The 20,308-nt window shown below is 41.1% G+C and overlaps 1 long non-coding RNA gene across 1 annotated transcript; it reads left to right on the forward strand.

Annotated features, from left to right (window-relative positions):
* The first annotated feature begins 3,911 nt into the window (after nt 1-3,911).
* Nucleotides 3,912-19,480, forward strand: LOC144581862 (uncharacterized). Its single transcript, XR_013533279.1, has 3 exons — nt 3,912-3,953; nt 4,332-4,536; nt 18,784-19,480. It is a non-coding gene; the product is annotated as an uncharacterized LOC144581862 (long non-coding RNA).
* The last annotated feature ends 828 nt before the right edge of the window (nt 19,481-20,308 follow it).

A 20,308-nucleotide genomic window follows, 5' to 3' on the forward strand; every position in this document is an offset into this window, starting at 1 on the left:
CTGCTGATCTGACAGGAGGTAGAGCTCAGGCAGTAATGCTGGCTTGCCTGCTGCTCACCTCCTGCTGTGTGGCCCAGTTCCTGTTTTAAGGGAGAAGAGAAAAGAAAAAGAAAATCATTTACTAAATGCTCATTGATTAAGCATTAAACAAAGAGCCAAGCACTTTACATGTGATAGTTCATGTAATCCTGTTAGATGAGGCAATTTTTAAAAATCCCATTTTAAAAAAGAGGCAACTGAGATGGTGACATTAATTATAAAATTCAAATTATTAGCATGAATTTTACCTTTCACCACTTTTAAATGCAAACATGAGCACTGATTTGTATGCAGAATCACTGGATTTACTCAATTCGTATTTTGTGGCTTGTCCCTGGGGGTGCCTGCAGCTAGCCAGAAGAAACAAACACAAGCCAGAGTCAGCAAGGTTGGAAGGAGGAAGAGTAACTTGGTTGCAAACTAAAATAGCAGACCAAGCTCAAGCCGTTTCAAACGACCGAGGAACTTTTTGGCTAAGGTAACTCCCACAGTGCTGCAGGTGTCAGGGACAGTTTTTCTAGGATTGTGGTTCCTGTGTCCCTGTGAGTCTCCAGACTGCCTTCCTCCGTGCAGTGGCTTCATCCACAGGCTGGCTTCCCTCAGAGCAAAAAGGCCGCTGCAGCCTCAGCCTACCTGCCGTCGAGGCAAGAAAGAGCATCTTCTCTTGATTCAGCACAACAGCCAAGTCCTGCAGATCATTTGGATTGGACTAATCAGTTATTACGGACAGGGAGAGCCATGTGGTGAGGGGCTCAGTCCCATCCCTTGACCACAGCAAAGGAAAAGGATGAGATTATATTGCATGGTTTTGTCAATTAAGGCCCATCCTTGGGGCTTGGACTTTGGTTAATTTTCCCCAAACCACAAGACTGCTGCAAAGTTAAATAATTGCTATAACGCAGAGAACTACATTCATCAGAGTTCCACAGAAAAATATTTGGATAGAATTAGCTTGCCTAGGAGTCTTTGTGCTTGTCCATTCACAAGAGAGTAGCTCTGGGAGAAATGAAGCTGCCCCTTGTCCACCCATCCAGTGTGACCCAGCTTGGCAGCTGAGCAGAGGAAAAGTGTTGGTGGCCATTTCCAGGATAGGGAAAAAGCAAAAGGGAAGATGGTGCTGAAACAGCCAAGCGGAGAACTTTTGCTTCAATAGGAGAGATGCTGAGAGACGCTGTGATAAGGAGATAAGCCTTTTCTGTTCCTTTGTTTGTTTTCTTTTCGTTTTTAGACAGCTTCTCACTATGTTGCCCCGGCTGGAGAGCAGTGGTGCGATCTCAGCTCACTTCAACTTCTGCCTCCTGGGTTCAAGCAGTGCTCCCACTTCAGCCTCCCGAGTAGCTGAGATTACAGGTTCCTGCCATCATACCCAGCTAAGTTTTGTAGTTTTTAGTGGAGACAGGGTTTTGCTGTGTTGGCCAGGCTGGTCTTGAACTTCTGACCTCAGGTGATCCACCCGCCTCAGCCTCCCAAAGTGCTGGGATTACAGGTGTGGGCTACTGCGCCCAGCTGCTTTGTTTTGTTTTTAATGATGTTTGCTATGCATTGATAATTCTCTTTCTTTTAGTATTTGCTAGAGAGATGGAGTAAAGAATAGAAGCATTCATAATTAGTTTAAATTGTTGGATTGTGTTTCTCCAAACATGCCACTGGGCTGAGAATGGACCATGTGGGGCTCTGGGATTTATCTAGGTTATCTGGCAAATTGAAGCAAGATGTTATCAAGAACCAAAAAGAAATAATATGGACAAAGTTTGGTGTGGCTGTGTAGAAGCTGAGGGCTGCTGGAAGCGGGAAAGGCCTGGTGGAGGAGGTGGAATCTGATATCCAGCAGTGCAGAAGGTTTGGCTGGTGAAATTGAGGGAAAGGGAAGGTGCGAAATTGGCAAAGAAAATGTTGGGAATCTGCAGAGAGAGTAACAGGCACACAGTGGGGAGGAAGCACAGCCTGGAGGCAGGAAGGACAGGATCCAAGCACTGGGCAGCCAGGGAGAAAGGGAAGGCCATCAGGAGGGGAGCCGGGGAGACTGCCAAAATTCACCCTTTATTGGGAGAGCTTAGATGTAAAATGTGGCCCATGACGTCATTGAATATATCGTGTAGTTAGACGCAATCAACTCAATGCGCATACCCCATGTAGATAGAATTCAAAAACATGGTGGTGAGCAAAACAAGAAAGAACCAGAAGAAAGTCTGTAGCACACATCACGGAAGTAATGTAGAAACCTCTACACCCATCAAGCTAAACTTTACAAGGACACAGACAACCAAGGACATATGTGCATCACTCATTAGAGTGGGCACCTGTGGGGAAGAAGGGGTACACACAGGGGCTAAAATGGAGGAGGAGAAATACAAGGACCTCCCCCAAACAAAAGAGGGAACTGGCATGGAGAGAAGATAAGGAAGTGGCAGGAATTCGGGGATGAGGTTACCTCAACTTCCTAAATCTAATTCAAAAAGGAAAAAGCGCAAAATACAGTCTTGGTTGAGCACACAAGGCCAAGAAGAGAAGGGCTGTGGGTGCCAGTGTCAGCTCCTCCCGTCTCCCCTGCTTTGGGTGCTGCAAAAGGGAATAGCAGTAACTCCACACCCAGGGGCTGCCAAAGCAGAGCACGGGATCAGGAATGGCACGAGGGATGGCAGAAAGAGCACAGGAGTGGCCTGGCCTGCCACCATCTGTCTGGTGACTGGTCAATTCCCTTCCCTGTTCTGGGCCCAAACTGCTTATCTATAAAATAGAGGATTTACACTGCAGGTCCTCCATAGACCCTTCCAGATCTAAAACCCCCACCCTTCCTCCTGACCTAGGGAAGAATCCCAGCAGCCTAAGGAAAGTTCAGCTCCAGTCTCCTTCCAATTCTGGGCCATCCCAGAGGGCAGAATCAGGCTCCACAATTTGATTTCATGGCCGGTGAATATAAAGCAAATCTGTCATTGACCCCTCAATATGCCGATATGGGAAATACAAATCAGTCTTCGTAGACGTTATATTGTGTTTATAACGTGCTTTGCATAAGTTTGTATGACTCATGAAACCCTAAACATTTGTTTTTCTCTAAAAGTAAAAGTTATGTTCAGTGATTCAGTGAACGAAATGAACCATGCCATTGTGTGTGTGTGTTACTGGAAATGGGTGTAATTGCTGTTATTTTCCTTTCAGTAATGAACTGATTTCCACATCTAGGCAGGAGCACTCAAAGAATCAATGCTGTTGACCACTGCCACAATTGTCATGTTTTAAGCCATTTCTTGTTTTATTCATGCTCCTGTGTATCTCCTGTGTTTGACAGCCTCTTTCTCTGGCTAATAAAGGACCATTTCTACTTCCCTAGAACTGCTTATTTTGTCCTTTATTGTTTATTACAATGCAGGTGTGGACTCTTTGTGAATTTGCCTAAGTAACAGAATTGAAGGCAGATTAGTTGTAGGGTCAAAATTTATTGATGAAGCATTAATACGGAACCTGAGCCTGGAAAGGCAGTGTATGAGGGATTTCTATGGGTGGCAGGAATGTTCTGTCTCTGGATTAGGATGCTGGTTACATGGGGTATGTTCAGTTTGGGAAAACCCATCAAGCATACATTTATGTGTTTTTCTGTGTATATATTATATTTCAATTATATATACATTGAATAAAAACACTGAAGTCACCAGTAGCTCATATTCCTGTGGGGATGTCTAGGGGTTAACAGTCATTAACGGACTTGGATACTGGTAGCCAAATTTCATCTTAGGCTCATAGAATTTTAAACGTGGAAGAGATCTTAGAAATAATTCAGTTTAATTTTTGTTTTACAGCTGAGAAACAGCCCAGCACAGAGGGAAAGTGGCTTCCTCAATCCCACACAGCCAGGCAGGGATGGTTCCATCCAGCTCTCTCCTTCCAGTCAGGGCTTAGCAACAACACAGTTACAGGTGAGATGGCACAGCCAAAGAGAGCTGAGCTGTTGGAGACAGATATTGTATTTGTTCACATATTCTCTGGTGGTTTCAGGCTAAACTGAGGAATTATTTGTATTGAAGGTAACCTACCATCCTACAGTAATTTGTGGCAAAAGTAACTGGAATCTGCATCTGAAAGTCCTTCTGCGGGTTCTTACTTCTTAAGTCAAAGATCATGAATTAAGGCTGGATATGCATTTCTGAAGGGAGAAGGTGATGATTTGCCAGCAATTGATGGGTGCTGTTCATATATAGGAGTATTTTTTTTTTAAGTTTGGAGCTAAGGTGATTTGCTTTTAGATATGCAGCATAAGGCAAGAACATTTCTGCTTCCTACCTTTCTCCTCCCAGGAGCGTGAGATGCTCACGGCCTGGTCCCCTGGCTGGTGGAGCCTTGGAGGCAGTAGCAAAGATCCCTGGAAGAGGGAGGCCAAAAGAGGGGTGCAGATACCTGGCAAACCTGCCTCCCTTTTATGCCACCTGTCAGCCCTCTCTGACATCCCCAAACCAGGGACCAACACCACCAATCGGCGAAGACTTACATCCACTCAATTATGTAAGTCCTGTGAGTCTATGCAAAGGGAACTTGTATTATGAACAAACTCTGGCAAGTCAGTTATTTAGCATCTCTCCCTACCTGTTCCACCTGGAAGAGGCCCATGAAATAAATGCCCTGAGTCGTTTGGGCAGTGAACCGCAAACTCAGAATCCATAATTCAGGTTGCCACTGTCAGTGGGGAAATGCTGTATTGGCAATTTCAGACAAATAAACTGGGTTTGGGGGAGGGAGGTGGGGTGTGAAGAAGGGAAGGGGAGGGAGGGACAGACACAGGGAAGGAGAAACAGAAAGAGGATGAGAAAGCATGCCCTAAACAAGGAGGTTGCCACTGAAGTTTGTGCTTCAGGCCAGAATAAAAGGCAGAGGCCTTTAGGAAGGCAGGTGCTGAATCAGAGGCCTTAGCAAGGCAAGTGCCGAATTCCAGAGGCAAGGAAGAAGAAAGACTTTAAGCAAGGATTAAAAGAGGGAGAGAAACTCATAACCTGTGTTTGTCGTACCAGAAAGAAAGGCGTCTACATACAGTTTATTAGTTTTTACCATTGTCGTCGCCTCTGGCAGCATGTACAGTAGGAAATACCAGAAGGGAGGAAAAAAAAAACTTGATTCCCCTTCTGATAACCCTGTCCTGTAAAGCAAGGCGAGATAAGGGGAACAATTCACCTTCTCCTCCTGAAGGTCAGCCATCAGATAGGGTGGCCTAGGGATCACCATGGAAAGCAGCTGACTTGTTGCTGTTACAACTCAAAACCCCTTTTAGAAGCTAGGGTCCCAGCCAGGTTTTAGAAGTCCACAGTGGACATTGTTTCACTGGAATCTGTTCAGATCCTGAGTAGAGATAACAAGAGTTCACATAGTAAAAGTTATAGCTGTTACAGATATAGTTGGAGCCTTTCGTGTGTTCCTCTCCATTCCATTCTCTTTGTCCTCTCTCCTGTGGCTGCCATTGTCCTGAAGCTGGTCGGTATCATTTCTGTCCATGTTTCTCACTTTACTATATGCGGAGATTTTAATAAACAATGCATAGTCTCTTGGTAGGGGTTTAAATATTACTTAAACAGTATTACACTATTGGCATCATTCTGCAATAGGTTACTTTGTGCTTTAGGTTTGCCTTCTGTTGCACAGATGCAGTTTTTTTTTTAAACTCCTATTTCTTCTTGCAGAATTAAATCTTTTATTGGGGGAACATCAAGGCAGTTCTCTGAGTTTTTGCATCTCTTAAAATGTCTTTACTATGCTTTCACTCAAATGAGGAAGTAGATGAGTACAGAACTGTAGATTGACAGTTTGCTTCTTTTAGGGCTGAAAATATTGCTCTCCTGCCATCATGCATCTCTTGATGCTGATGAGAAGTCTGCTGCCATTTCAGTTGTCCTTACTCTGTAGGTGACCTGCCTTTTTTGTCTGTTAGCTTTTAAGCTTTGTAACTTCATAACAATGTGACTAGATATGGATTTATTTTAATTATTCTGCTTGACTTATGAGGTAGGTGTCTTCGTGCTGAGAACTCATGTCTTTCTCCATTCTGGAAAATTCTTGAATATTCTTGAACATGATTTTTCTGCCATTTAAAAAATTTTCTTCTGGACTTCCTGTTAATTGTTAATTAGAACTTCTCATTCTATTCTTGATAGGTTCTAATTATCTAGTGTTGTACCACAAACCACACCAAAATGTGACTTAAAACAATAATGTATTGTTATTTCTCATGGTCCCACGGTGTGATTGGACTTGGCTGAGTTGTTCTCCCTTGGGGCTTATCATGCAGTTGAGACCAGATGCCAGGTGGAGCAAAGTCATCTGGAAGCTTGACTGGGTTGGACATCCAAGGTGGCTCCGTGGCCCAAGATGGCTCACGGGCCCAAAATACCTGACAGTTGATGATGCCATGGGTGGGAGCTCAGCTGGTTTCATCCATTGGCACACCTGCATGTTGGCTTTCCATGGGTCTTAGTCTGCTCCCCATGTAGCTCAGCCTTCTCGTAGTGTGATTACTGGCTTCTGAGAGGGAGTTTTTTAAGCATGCTGGGCAGAATCTGCATAAATTTTTAAGACCTAGCCACAGAAGCCCCAAATATCACCCCTAACACATTCTCTTGGTCAAAAATATCATATGGCCAGCCCAGATTCCAGAGGAGGGGAGTAGCCTGTGCGTATGGAGAGAGATGGAATTAATGGTGGCCATCTTTGCAGGCAAGCTACCACACCATGCCTCTGAAGTCTTCTCTCTACTCAGCATTTCTTTGTTTCTGGGTTGTATTCTGCATGAATTCTTCAGTACTATCTTTCAACTTACTAATTGTCATCATGACTGTATTCGAGCTAGGTTTTATTGCATCTACTGATTTTGTATATTTTATGATACTTTTTCTTTCTGATGTTTTTATCTAGTTCTTTTTTCTAACCACCTTTTGTTGTTATAGAGTCACCTGTTTACTTAATTATATCTTATTCATTTTTCTAGATTTCATTTTTAATTTATGTTTTTGAACATCCTAAACATAACTAGCAATATTCACAAATTTGAGAGATATTTGTGTGCTAAGATTAGAAAGATTTGCTGATGTTTGGATATGTTGAGAGAGTAGGAGTGTGAAGAATAAAACTCCTAGGTTATACGCCTTATTTGGATGAATTTAGAGACCATGGAAGAAGACCGGGCTGGCAGGAGAAGGTTATAAATTCCTTCTGAAGTCCTATTAAGGCAGTTGGGCAGACCATAATCATAAACATTAATTTTGAATATGGACCAGGAGAAATAGAAATTCTCTGCAGATAGGCATCAGTTATTGATCCAAGGATTATTCAACAGCTATAATCTCAAGATCTACCTTCATTTATTTGTGAACTTTAAATTTAATTCTTCTATAGGCAAGTGCATCAAAATGCTGTTAGCAACTCTGATAGTCCTTTCTTTAAAGCTGCCATTATTTACTTCTATACATTTTCCAATTTCATTCACTGTCATGGACCCAAATCTCTGCTCCAGAAGTGTTCTCACAAATGAAAGTGAGGGAAACGACAGAGAAAGTGAGGGCGGAGATGAACATTAGACCCAAACCTCATCTGCCTATTGCGGTACATGTTAGAAGGAAACATTTTCTAGTGCCTTGTCACGTCTCTCTTTCTTTTTCAGAGTACCTCCATTTATACCTCTGAGTTTCTCTTCCCCTTCGCTCTGTCATTTACCTGCCATTCTTGTTCTGGCCCAGACTGGGAGTCAGAAGAGTTGACTCTGGGCACAGTGAGGTCCAACCTCTGGTGGGACGACAGAGGGGAGGGGAATGCTGCACGTCGGGGATGAGCCGTGCTCCCCGGGATGACTGGCACAGTCGGAAGGCAGTTCTCTCCGAGATGTACTGCCAGGGGAGCATGTCTGCAAGGGGTGTTAGCACACTTCATCCCAGACTTATAGGCTAATGATTTTATAATTGAGACCCAGAAGTCTCATCTTAAGTTAATGATGTGATATATGCCTCTTCAAAAGCACTTGGTAAATATTCACTGATGAATGAATGAAGAAACAGACCTAGATAAATTAAGTAATGACAGCACAACAATAACAGCAAACCCAAAGAGTGGTGACTCTGCTCTCAGCGCCCGCTGACTAAGGGGTTTTATGCATTTGGAGTTCATTGCTCTTCACAGTAACTTTACAAAGTGGCTTCTTTCTTATCTCCATGTTCAGATGGGAACCTGAAACATGAGAGGTTTCACAGCCAGCAAGCGGCAGAGCTAGGACTCAACCACCTACAGTCTGGCCCTAGTATTTGGCACTGCTCTACAACTCTCTGCCTGAGTAACCTGTCCAGGTTCCTGCATGGAGATCACATACGACGAAGTTTGTCTGACATCAGACTGTGTGCTGTCAGCCACCATTCTCTACTATTTCCCTAAAGGATCATCGTCTATCAAGGAAGTTTCTTGTGAGGGCACCCTCCAGCTTCAGGCTGCTTCTTTTACCTAATAGATGAGTCAGTTACTCTCTCTTACAAAAGATAGAGTGAAGAAATCTTAAGACTAATTGCTGGTTGTCAGGCAAGGCAAAAAAAAAAAAAAAAAAGAGAGAGAGAGATATTTGTTTGACTAAAATTTCTACTTATTCACCTCCCTGGGAAACCAAACTAAAGTTATTCTCCAAAAGTCACAACACAAATCTTCAGCAAAATGAGGACTTGCAAAGAGGCAGACCTCAGTAGTTATTGTCAAAACAGATGATGGAGGCCACCTACTGTAGCCTGCTCATTTCACCGGTGAGAAACCCAGGCACAGAGTTCAGTGTGTCTTACTCCAAGTTTTGCACCTGCTGAGTGGCAGAGCCAAGGCTGGAAGCAGATCTCTTGATTCCCTGCTTAACAAATTCTCCGTTATTCCTGTTCAGCCTCAGGTTTCTCTCTGTGCCCTGGGCAGGTAGCATCTCATCCATTCATTATTCAGTCACTTATTCATTCCCCGCCTCCTCAAATATTTACTGAGTGCTTTCTAGGCCAAGCTCTGTTCTCTGTGCTGGTCGTAGAGTGTGAAAATGGAAAGATAATTTACGCATCCATGGAGTTTACAATTGATTGAGGGAGACGGGCCCCAGATAAACAAATTAAGAAATAAGAAAGAAGATGTCAGGAAGTGAAAACTGCCATGATGAAAACAGGTGTGAGAGAAAGGGACCTACCGGAGGCCAAGGGTCATGAAAGGTCTTTTAGGAGTTGTATTTAAGCTGCTTCTTGAATGGTGACAGCGAGGAAGAGCATCCTGGGGCTGAGGCCCGTGGAGGAGCACGTGCTAGGAGTGTCTGAAAAGCAGGAAAAAAGGACCGTGAGGGGGAGAAGGGGCTGGGATGGTGAATTTTATGAATCGACTTGACTGGGCCACAGAATGTCCAGATGAACGCTGTTTCTAGGCATATTGCTGAGGGCATTTCGGGATGAAATCAGCATTTGAATCGGTGGATTTAGTAAAGCAGATCTTGCTCGGTGTGGGTGAGCATCAGCCAATTCCTTGAGGGCCTGAACAGAACAAAAGGCAGAAGTGGGAGAAATTGGCCCCTTTGCTTCCTGGCATGTACCTGAGCTGGGACATCTGTCTTCTCCTGCCCTTGGACTGGGATTTACAACCTCAGCTTCTGGTTCTCAGGCCTTTGGACCTGGACTGGAATTATACTGTTGGTCTCCAGTTTGCAGACAGCAGATCACGGGCCTTGATCTGCTCAGCCTCAATAATCACATGAGCCAATTCCTCATAATAAATGTGTGTGTGTGTGTGTGTGTGTGTGTGTGTGTGTGTGTGTGTGTGTGTTTATATAGGCATTCCTCCTATTAGTTCTGTTTCTCTGGAGAACCCTGACTAATACAGAGGTAACCTATTTTGTTGAGTGTGACAGTCAGATCAAAAAGACTTGTCAAGCCATTAAGAAAGATGATTACAATGCTATGTAGCAAGCTGGAAATTGATCATGGTATAATGTGGGAGAAAAAAAGCAGGATATAATTATATGGAAGCCATGACTACAACTATATGAAAATATTGAAAGGAAAATGATTCGAATGGTCACATATAGCTGGAGGATTATGGATAATGTGGTTTCTCTTTTTCTCATTTCTTTACTGTTTCCAATTTTTCTCTGTGCTTCGTTGCTTAAATTAAAAACTGAAATGCATAAAAATAAACTGTAGCTGACGCTTTAGAAAAAAGAACTAGGCTCCACAGTGTTCTAGATTAGTCTTGAGATACATTCTTCTTAACTTAAATGTTTTAAAGTAATATATGCATATAGATTTGAAAAATCAAATAGTAGACCCTACCCTTTTCTGACTCCTGAGGCAACCACTTTCAAGTGCTTTTGCTGTTTTTTTTTTTTTTCCTTCTTATAGTAATTCTTAAATTGTTAAATAACATGCCTCTATTTCTACTGCTTGATTTCTCATCATCCTGGAAATTCTCTTTACATCTCTGCAACCTTAGACTCTACTTTTTTTCTTAGTTCTCATCTTGGTTTACTTTATTGACTTACTGTTTTACTGGGACATAACATTTTTTGAGGAAGAATGCATGCAAAATAAACTTGCTTGTTTGAAGAAGCCTTCATTCTATTTTCATATTTGATTGAGGATTTGGCTGGGTGTATAACTATAGGTGAGAAATAATTTTTTTGTTTAGTTTTTTTTGAAAGCATCACTCCACTGTGAGGTTTAATATATAAACAGGTTTAATATATAAACCTAAGGGATAGAAAAATATCCCTTATCTTTCAATATTAATTATAAAAACTCCACTGTATGGTTTTACTGTGGCTGTTGAAAGTTTAATAACATTCTCATTTCTAATTTTTTATATATGACCTCTTCCCCTGCTCCCTATACCATCTGTTTTAAGGTCTTCTCTTTATCCCTGTTATATTGACATTTCACTCAATGTGACTTGTGGATCTTTTTATTATTCATTTTACTTGATACTCAAGGGTCCTTTTCCAACTGAAAACATGTACCCTTAAATGTAGGGAATTTGTGTTTCATAATTTTGGCCCTCCTTGGTTTTCTGTTTTTTCCTTTTGGAACCCCTATTACTTGTATGTTGGACCTCTTGATAGATAAGTTATATTTTCTTTCCTTTTCTCTGCAGTTTTCTGTCTTTTATATTCTACTTCCTGAAAGAGTTCTTCAACTTTTATCATCCAGTTTCTTCTATTGAATTTTTAAATGTCTGCAATGATGTTTCTAATTTTAAAAAACTATTTCTCTTTCTCTGGATGTTTCATTTTATAACATTTAATTCTTGCTTCATAGATGCAATGCTATCCCTTATCTTTCAGTATTAATTATAGTTTGCTACCATCACAGTTTCCTCAGTTCTTGCCTTGTTCCTATTCCCTCCTACTTTCTTCCTCTAACTCCATTGTTTGCTTCGGCAAATGGCTTTCATATTGGGAGCGTTCATCAAATGCCTGTTAACACATGGCCATCTCTTTACATTTCACACTGGGCCCAGAAGAGATGACTGGAAACTGGGTAGGAGAGGGATAAGGCTTATGAAGAGGTAGACTTTCTTCACAGCAGGATGAATAGTGGGGACTTGCTGGTTGCATTGGGGAACCCCTAGAAATAAGGGTCCTTAGATTTGGGGAAAGGGGTCAGTTGTCAGTCTTTTTCTCCAGAGACCAGATTTCTAATCTGCTTTCTGGGAATTAGGGTTGAAGTGGTAATAATACTAATAAATATGTGTGGGAATCGGAGCAAAGATGTCACCAAATCCAGTGTAATTTCAGTGTTTGGTATCAAGGTTAGACCTCTTTCAACTTAGTTTCTCCTGAGACAAAACTTACAGTCTTTTGGAATAGAGGAGGAAAAGCCATCTTTCTTAGTATACAGAGGGAAAGGATCCAGGCTCAATTACTTCTTAGACAGACTTTTAACTAGTCTTCTAGTTTCCAGCCCCACCCCTCATCTCAGTCTTCTGGTGTATGTGGTACTTCCAACCTCTAAGACTTTCCAGGGTCTTATAAACAGATAATACAGAAAATGAAGAAAATGTAAATGTTATTGGACTAGTGAAAAGTAGATCACTACTTTGCCTGGAAAAATCTACTGATCCAGGAAACAACCCATCTTAGATGAAATTCAGACATTTAAAGACATTCAGACATCATAGCAGACATGTAAAAACTTAATAGAAGGGATTGGAGATAAATATTGAAGAATACTTTTAGGAAACATAATTAAAAAGATAGAAAATTACAGAGAAAAGATAAGAAAATATAATATCAATCAAGAAGTCTAACCTACAAGTAATAGGGGTTCTGAGAGGAGAAAACAGAAAACCAGGGAGGGGCAAAATTAGTAACGTCTAAGACCACACTCTCACAGAATAACTTGTTGTTGGATCTTTTTATGGGAGCTTAGCAAAGTTCATAAAGCTGAAGCCTAACTCAGCACTTATGCAAATACTTTAATTTGTTATAGTATGTAATTTGTAAGACATTCAAAAGAGCATACCTGCTGTATCTATATGCTAAAAGCCTAATAATAAAATGAATACACTGTCAACTTAAAAAAGTAGCACACTACTAATATTAGTGAATTTCATCCAAGATGGATTATTTCCTGGATCAGTAGATGGATACTTTTCATTTGTTCAGGAACATTTACACCTCCTCCATTTTCTTCATTATCTCTTTGCAAGGCTCTATCACACACTTCTCACTTTGTCTTCCAGTTTTATTAACCTCTCTATCATATTTCCCACCTCATCTCTTTATATTTGCTGAATGTACTTTAACAAGGATCTCAGTATATTTGGGCAATAGAGCTTGCCACATTGTCTAGCATGTCATACTGCTAGAAAAGGAAGTTCCAGGTTTTATCCAGCTTGTAAAGTTTAATTGGTATCTGTAGTCTCCTCTCAACTCCTTTTCTTTTCTTTCCTTTTCTTTTTAATGTGTGTGATCTTAAACATCTTTAATTCCTTGTCTAGTATCTTAGAGGGATTCCAGGAGAAATATATGATAAACACTGTATGGTTTGGCTGTGTTTCCCCCCAAATCTCATCTTGAATTTTATCTGCCATAATCCCAACGTGTTGTGGGAAGGACATGGTGGGAGGAAACTGAATTATGGGGGTGGCTTTTCCTGTGCTGTTCTCATGATAATGAATGAGTCTCATGAGATCTGATGGTTTTTTTTTTTTTTTTTTTTTGAGACGGAGTTTCGCTCTTGTTACCCAGGCTGGAGTGCAATGGCGCAATCTTGGCTCACCGCAACCTCCGCCTCCTGGGCTCAGGCAATTCTCCTGCCTCAGCCTCCCGAGTAGCTGGGATTACAGGCATGCGCCACCATGCCCAGCTAATTTTTTTTTGTATTTTTAGTAGAGATGGGGTTTCACCATGTTGACCTGGATGGTCTCAATCTCTTGACCTTGTGATCCACCCGTCTCGGCCTCCCAAAGTGCTGGGATTACAGGTGTGAGCCACCGCGTCCAGCCTGATCTGATGGTTTTATAAAGGGCAGTTCTCCTTCTCATGCTCTCTTGTCTGCCACCATGTAAGATGTGCCTTTGCTCTTCCTCCACCTCCTGCCATGATTGTGAGGCCTCCTCATCCATGTGAAACTGCAAGTCCAGTAAACTTCTTTTTCTTTATAAATTACTCAGTCTCAGCTATGTCTTTATTAGCAGTATAAGAACAGACTAACACAAACACTCTTGTTCAATCTGAAATGTATAAATGGAAGTTGGTTAGGTGTCTTTTAGAATTATGCAGCATTGCATTGGGAGGTCTAATATCTCCAAACAAGTAAACTTATATAGAAGTCTACTGCAATAATCATTTGATATCCTTTTGCCTAAGTAAAATTTTTGGGACAAATACCTAAGTGGCATTGCAAATGTTTCTCTTTGGCATCCTTGGTAGGGAACCATCTTGTGGCTAGAAGGATTCATTTTGAAATGCATCCAGATAGAAATCTTTGCTTCAAAAACAAATCTTTGTGTTTCATAACAAAACATTTAGAAAAAAAATACATTAGTCATCTTTATTTAAAAAACTGAACAACTTAATTTGGTTTAGAGACAAGGAAAGACCAAAATGTTCATGTTAAACCTATTGCTTTCCTTGTCCATGAAGAAAGATTAAGTCTTCAACTGGCCCCTTCTTAGTCTGAGTGACTAGAAAATCACTCTATGAGTGCATAATGATGGCTGGGTGATCACTGGTTAGTAACACAACTTGATTTCACAACTTCTTTGAACTGAATGTCTCTCTGTAAGCCTAAATCCTGGCTATGTGAAGTATGAAAATATTTCATGACAGGGTATTAGTATGGACAAGCTTTATATTTAGACCTAATCCCTGAACTTCCCGAAACCCCCTATTTCCTTTGTGAGCTAAGAATCTGCCCACAGAGGCCAGTCTGGGTCATCTTTTTCCTGCAATTCGGGTAGGGTCCTTCCTGACAAGGCCCTGCCCCCTCCTGGCCTTGACTACCCCTGGGCAGTGGCCCCTGGGGTGGACCTGCTCTCCTGTTCTGACAGGCAGTCATCTGTCTTAGAGCACAGGCTCTAATTACCCTTGCCATTAGCCTGCTTGGCAGGACTGCAGATGTTATTAATGGTGGTGAAATTATCCAATGCCTTTCAAAACTCCAGAGCCACTCGATGATTGTCCCCGTGACCTCTCACAGCACTTCATTTCTTTATTCACTTTGCTGCTGTATTGAACCTTAACCTTGAGTGTGAGATAAAAAACGAGGAGGAGAATGTCACTCTCTCCAATGTTCCTTTACTCCCTTCTTCAGCCCCTCACCCCCTACTTATTTGGGGATGTTAAGTAACCCAGCACCATCTTGTGCTATTTGTTAGCAGGGAGCTCTTGATGGCGTGGATGTGCCATTCTTCCCCACCTCTACCTATCTCATAGATTTTTTTTCACAAATTAAAAATAACTTGTTGCTACTGATTAGAAAATCAATATATTTTCATGTCTGGGAAAATGAGCAAATGCAGATAAGCAGAAAGAAGAAAAAAATCCATATTCCCACCTTCCAGAGATAAACAATGTTAGCATTTTATAGTATATCTTTACAGACATTTCTCTATATAAATAGGAAGGCATGAGATGATACTGTTCTAATAATAATCACCATAACCAATGTCTATCGGCACCGTTCAGATTGCTTTGCCGGGTATTAATTGATTCATTAAATTGTCTCAAGAACCCTATGAAGTAAATTTAATTTCTATTGCCATTTTCCAGGTGAGGAAACTGACACAGGGAGAGATTACAAATATTGCCCAAAGCCTGGCAGCTACTGAAGTGGAAGAAGTGGGAGTTGAACCCAAGTTGTCTGCCTCTAGGCTCTGAATTCTTCAATAATAAATTATATTATCACCTAACTTGCTTTTTAAATTTCATAAACTCTAAATATCTTTCTTTGTTACTCTTAACCCAGCACATGATTTTGAATAATTATGAAGACTGAGTAGAATTCCAAAATATGAATATGTTGAAATTTCTTTAACCAAACTTTAGGGCAGTTTTCATTTTCTCATATTTACTTTTATTTTATTTTTGCTATGATAAACAACACCTGGATCTTTTTTTAATGAGAAAATTCCTTCAGGAATTTGGGTGTAGGAAAAGCAAAAATAAATAGAAATAAATAGACAATGTAAACACTGTTCAGTTTATTTCACACTTGCAAATGAAAGCTTGATGTACTCCTTGGTTCCATTTTCATTATTTCTGAGAGATATTTGTCTACTTTCAAACATGCTGATAATTATGGAACATATTCCATGTGTCAGCCACACCTTATTTATGCTGGTTAATTGCTGATATTTACTCACAAGCAATTCAGGCCCAAAACGAAATTCTGGTAAAGTCAGAGAGGAGGAAAGGAGAAGACTCTCTGGATGTCTGTCCCCCATTACATCCTGCCTTTTTCCTAGGTATTCTCAACTGAGCATCAGCTTTTTCATTTCCTTTTCCTTCTCTCCCTTCTTTCCTCTCTCACTCCTTTCTCCCTTCCTCTTTTTCTTCCTCTCTCCCTTCCTCCCTCCTTCTCCCTTTCTTTCTTTCCTGAGACTGAATATTCTGTCTTTTCCCTTAGCTGGAAACAGCTCAACTGTTGAGTGTCCAGAAACCCTCAAGTAGCTTCAGTTTAATTCCAGTTCTGGGAGGACATTTCTGGCGTACCATTTTGTCTCATCTGAGTGATACACTCAGTCATATTTGACCAGTTAATCCACCACCGCAGAGTGTCTTTCAAATTTTTAGCTGATTGTCAGCTGGTCTATGAAAAATGTATTTGAATTGGCCTCTCGCTGATAGGATAGACTAAATATCTTCATAACTTCATAATAGGTCCATTCTTCCATGATTCAGGGTACAAAGCCAGGGTCCAGGCAAGTCACTGATTGAATAATACATAGACAGAGACCACGTCTATTTATTTATTTTTCTACTCCATGTAATGATGCCTGGCACACAGGGAGCATTAGACACATATTTGTAAAGTTGAAGAGGAACCTCAGGAGATCTGGGTTCTAGTTTCAGCTCCACTACAGATTAGTAAAACTAGTTAGTAGCTGTTGGAGCGAGGCTAATTGTTAATCACTTTGCCCCTCAATTGCTGCATACACGTTACCCCCTTTTTCCTAAAGCTCTGTGATTTCCACAGAAGAATGGTGTTCTAAGTTCTTAAGGTATTAACTTTCAAGAAAGAGTAAAAAAAAAATTGACACTCTTTTTTATTTTGAAAACAAATTCCAGGATATGTGCAGAGCAAACAGGGGATCTCTTAGATGTTTCAGCTCTCCCCGCCCCATATGACATAGATTACAGATGAAATTTCCATGTAGGATCCCCTCCCATGAGTGACCTCATATGGGAATAATGGGCTACAACAAGGACAAGAGAGGCTGTGGGATTCTGTACCATTCCCAGTCCACTTATATAACCCCACCCTTCTCTCCCACTTAAGAAAACACATTAGCTAAGACATATTTCAATACTACCACAATAAAACTGTGGGGTAATGGTGCAGAAATGGACAAACTGACCAAAAAATAGAATATGCATCTGGACACCCAATCATGTATCCATGGGAAACTGGTATATAATAGAACCATTTCCCCAATCGTGGGAGGAAGCTGGATCACTTAGTGAATAGTGTTGGGATAAATGACTCACTGTGGAAAAAAAAACAAAGCTGGATGCCTACCTCTCAATATAGACAAAAATAAATTTCAAATGGACTAAGGACCCAAGTATGAAGGGAAAAAACACAAATCTTACAGAAGAGTCTATAAGCATCTGTCTCTGTGGCTTTGGAGTTTGCTGCATATTTCTTAACCAAGACCCAAACAACATAAACCATAAGGGGAAAATTGATGGGTCTATCTCAAAATTAAAGATTTCAGTTCAAAACAGTTAACCTACCTGTCTGATGGCATGGAGAAAGATGTTCGCGGTGTCTAAAATCAATAAGGAATTAATGCCCCAAGGAACTCCTGCAGGTTGGCAAGAAAAAGCTCGGAAACTCACATAAAAGCTATATGGGAAAAGAATATAGGCAGTTTGTAGAAGGAGAAACCCAAATTGCTATTAAGCATGTGAAGAGATACTCACTTCACTGGTAATCAGAGAAATGCAAATTTAAATTATAACACGATCCACTTTAAAATAATTAGATTGACAGAAATTGGAAACCTTATTAATATCAAGTGCTGAAAGGGATGTGGGGGAAGAGAGCCCCCCGACACTGCTGGTGGGAGTGTAATATCCTATGCTTCAGCATTCCCACCCCTAATGCAGCCCCCAGAGAGAGACCTGCGCAGATCTGTGAGGGGACATCTCCGTAGGTGGTCCCTGCAGCACCGTTTATGTGTGTGTGTGTGGTAGAGTCAACGGAGGTGTCCATCCCTAGGGCAAAGGAGGACGCAACTGTGCTGGATGTAAGGCAGTCTGCAATCATGATTAGATTTCAATACAACAGCAAGGAGAGATTCCAGAAAACAGAGTGGGATGAAAAAAGTAACAGAATGAGATTTATAGCCCATTGCCTTTTGTAAATTAGACATTAAACATGCACACACAAAGTAATATTATATATAATTCAAGGATGTCCATATATCTACATAAAGCTAAGAGTAAGGGGATCTGGAGGAGGGGGAATGAGAGAGGGGATGAGTGAGTTGGAGGGAAAACAACAGCATTGTCAAGGGGCTTTTTATGAATCCGTGAGTGTACCATGCACTAAAGAGTAGATTAATTCAACTCTGTGGATCTGTGGTCCAGAAGACAGGAAAAGGAGCAAAATCCTATTGGAATTTGTGTGAATGAGAGGTATGCTTATGGTGATAACCTTGAGATATTGCTTATATTCTGTGTCATAAATCATTGATAAGCTTCAATTCTCCATTACTTGTAATAGTTTACTTGCAACACTGCCCAGCTGTTGGGACCCCAGCTGAGAGCCTTAATGGGAGCTGTTTGTGTTCATAGTTCTTTGCCTGACATAATCCTACAGAGGTAAATTTAGCCATAGAAACAAAAAGAGGCAGCCTCAATATTCAAGGTGCAATTAGGAAAAAGACTTGGAAAGGGTTTGCAATTACTATTCCATAAAGATCTAGTCTGAATACTTCTTTATCCATATTTTATTTCCTCCATCTAATATTTAAAGTCTTCCCCTTATATTTGTTGAGTGAAAAGCGGAAATCTCAATAGCTCTAACATTATTTCCCTAATTCCCACAGCCAGCACTGCTCGATGTCAGTCTCTAAATTCCTAACACAAATGAACAGAAGACAAAATCATTTGCAGGATTCTGGAATGAAGTTTTTCAGCGGAATGTGTTCAGAGAAACAGTTAAATTTTGCAAAGCTGTGAAACTGGAGAGGGGGCTGTCCTCCAAATCTACCAACCAGAGACCTGGAAGGAATTGCTTGCATGAGATTCATTTCTCTCTGCCTTTCTCTTTCTCCCCTCTCCCCGCCTATTTGCACCAAACTAACCTGTCACTTTCATCAGCAATACTTGAATGGATTTCCTAACCTGCCCCTCTCCAAATTGATCAGTTAATTAAGTTGATCTCTATGAGATTGTTAGAGAACCAGGTCTTTTTCCTTTCATGTTAAGCAGTTCCAAGTAAACTCCCTTTGCTCTGGTATCCGTATCAGAGGCACACATCACAGGAAGTAGAGGACTCCTTGTGAATATCTTATTCTGCACACAAATAGATTTTTTTCCATGTGAATTTGGGATCTTTAAAAGCTCGCATACTGCAAGTACATTTTGCACCCTCTTGTTTCCAGATCTGAATTGAGTGCTTTTTCATTATTTATTTAATTATTATTTGTCACTTTAAAATACGCAGTTCTTGGGATCATGCAGAATTGCTGTATATTTGCTTTATGTATTTGCTTTGAAGATTAGAATAAAACTGGTAGATAACGTGGATGTCTCTTGTGATCGATGGCTGTGAGGCGATGTGTGTGGCTTTGGCAGCCGAGTCTCCATGTGAGGTCACACTTCGGATTTGAACATGTGTGCTCGTTGTTAATAACTGGAATTAGTTTAGGAGGAAGTGAGACCGGAGTCCTCGGTACCAACTCCCTCTGAGGGACTTCCAACCACTTGCAGACCATTATCTCATTAGTTCTCAAAATACCCCAGTGAGGAGGGAAGGAAGGAAGATGCTAATGGAGTAATGAAATGTTAGAAAGCACTTTGCTAATGTAGCCATCACTTCCTCCTCCCCTGCCCCTAATCCCTAAGCCCAGATGCAGAAACTGAGGCAGAGGGAGCTGAAATTGCTGACCCGAGACCCCTGGAGAGTCAGCAGCAAAAGAAAGACCAGGTTGCTGCTCCTCAGCATGCTGATGAAACTTTTTTTTTTTTTAAAGAAATGCTTAAATAAGGGCTAAATAGCTCACTTAAGATAAGAGCAACCTTTTATTTCTAAACCAACACGGGGTGTGGATAGCTGGGAAGTCAAAAATGTGCTGAGAAGAGGGGTGGGCACTGGGCCAAGATAAAGCCGTTGACAGGCGCTCAGAAGTGGCCACTTCGGGGTGCAGCTGGGCTCTTCTGCCGACTCAGTACTTTGCTGATAAGTGCGGTTCAATTTGGTTCACATCTTTACAGACGCACACGACACATATTAAACTGACCTCATCTGCTCTAATTCCTCAGGTGTTTCACCAAGGCCTTTGAGGCTATTTTCTTAAGGAAAATAGCTTTGATAAAGACTTCCGTTTTCAAAGAAGATGGTTTGGTTTA

This window comes from Callithrix jacchus, chromosome 3 (assembly GCF_049354715.1).
Source record: "Callithrix jacchus isolate 240 chromosome 3, calJac240_pri, whole genome shotgun sequence".
In the NCBI taxonomy this organism is placed as follows: Eukaryota; Metazoa; Chordata; class Mammalia; order Primates; family Cebidae; genus Callithrix; species Callithrix jacchus.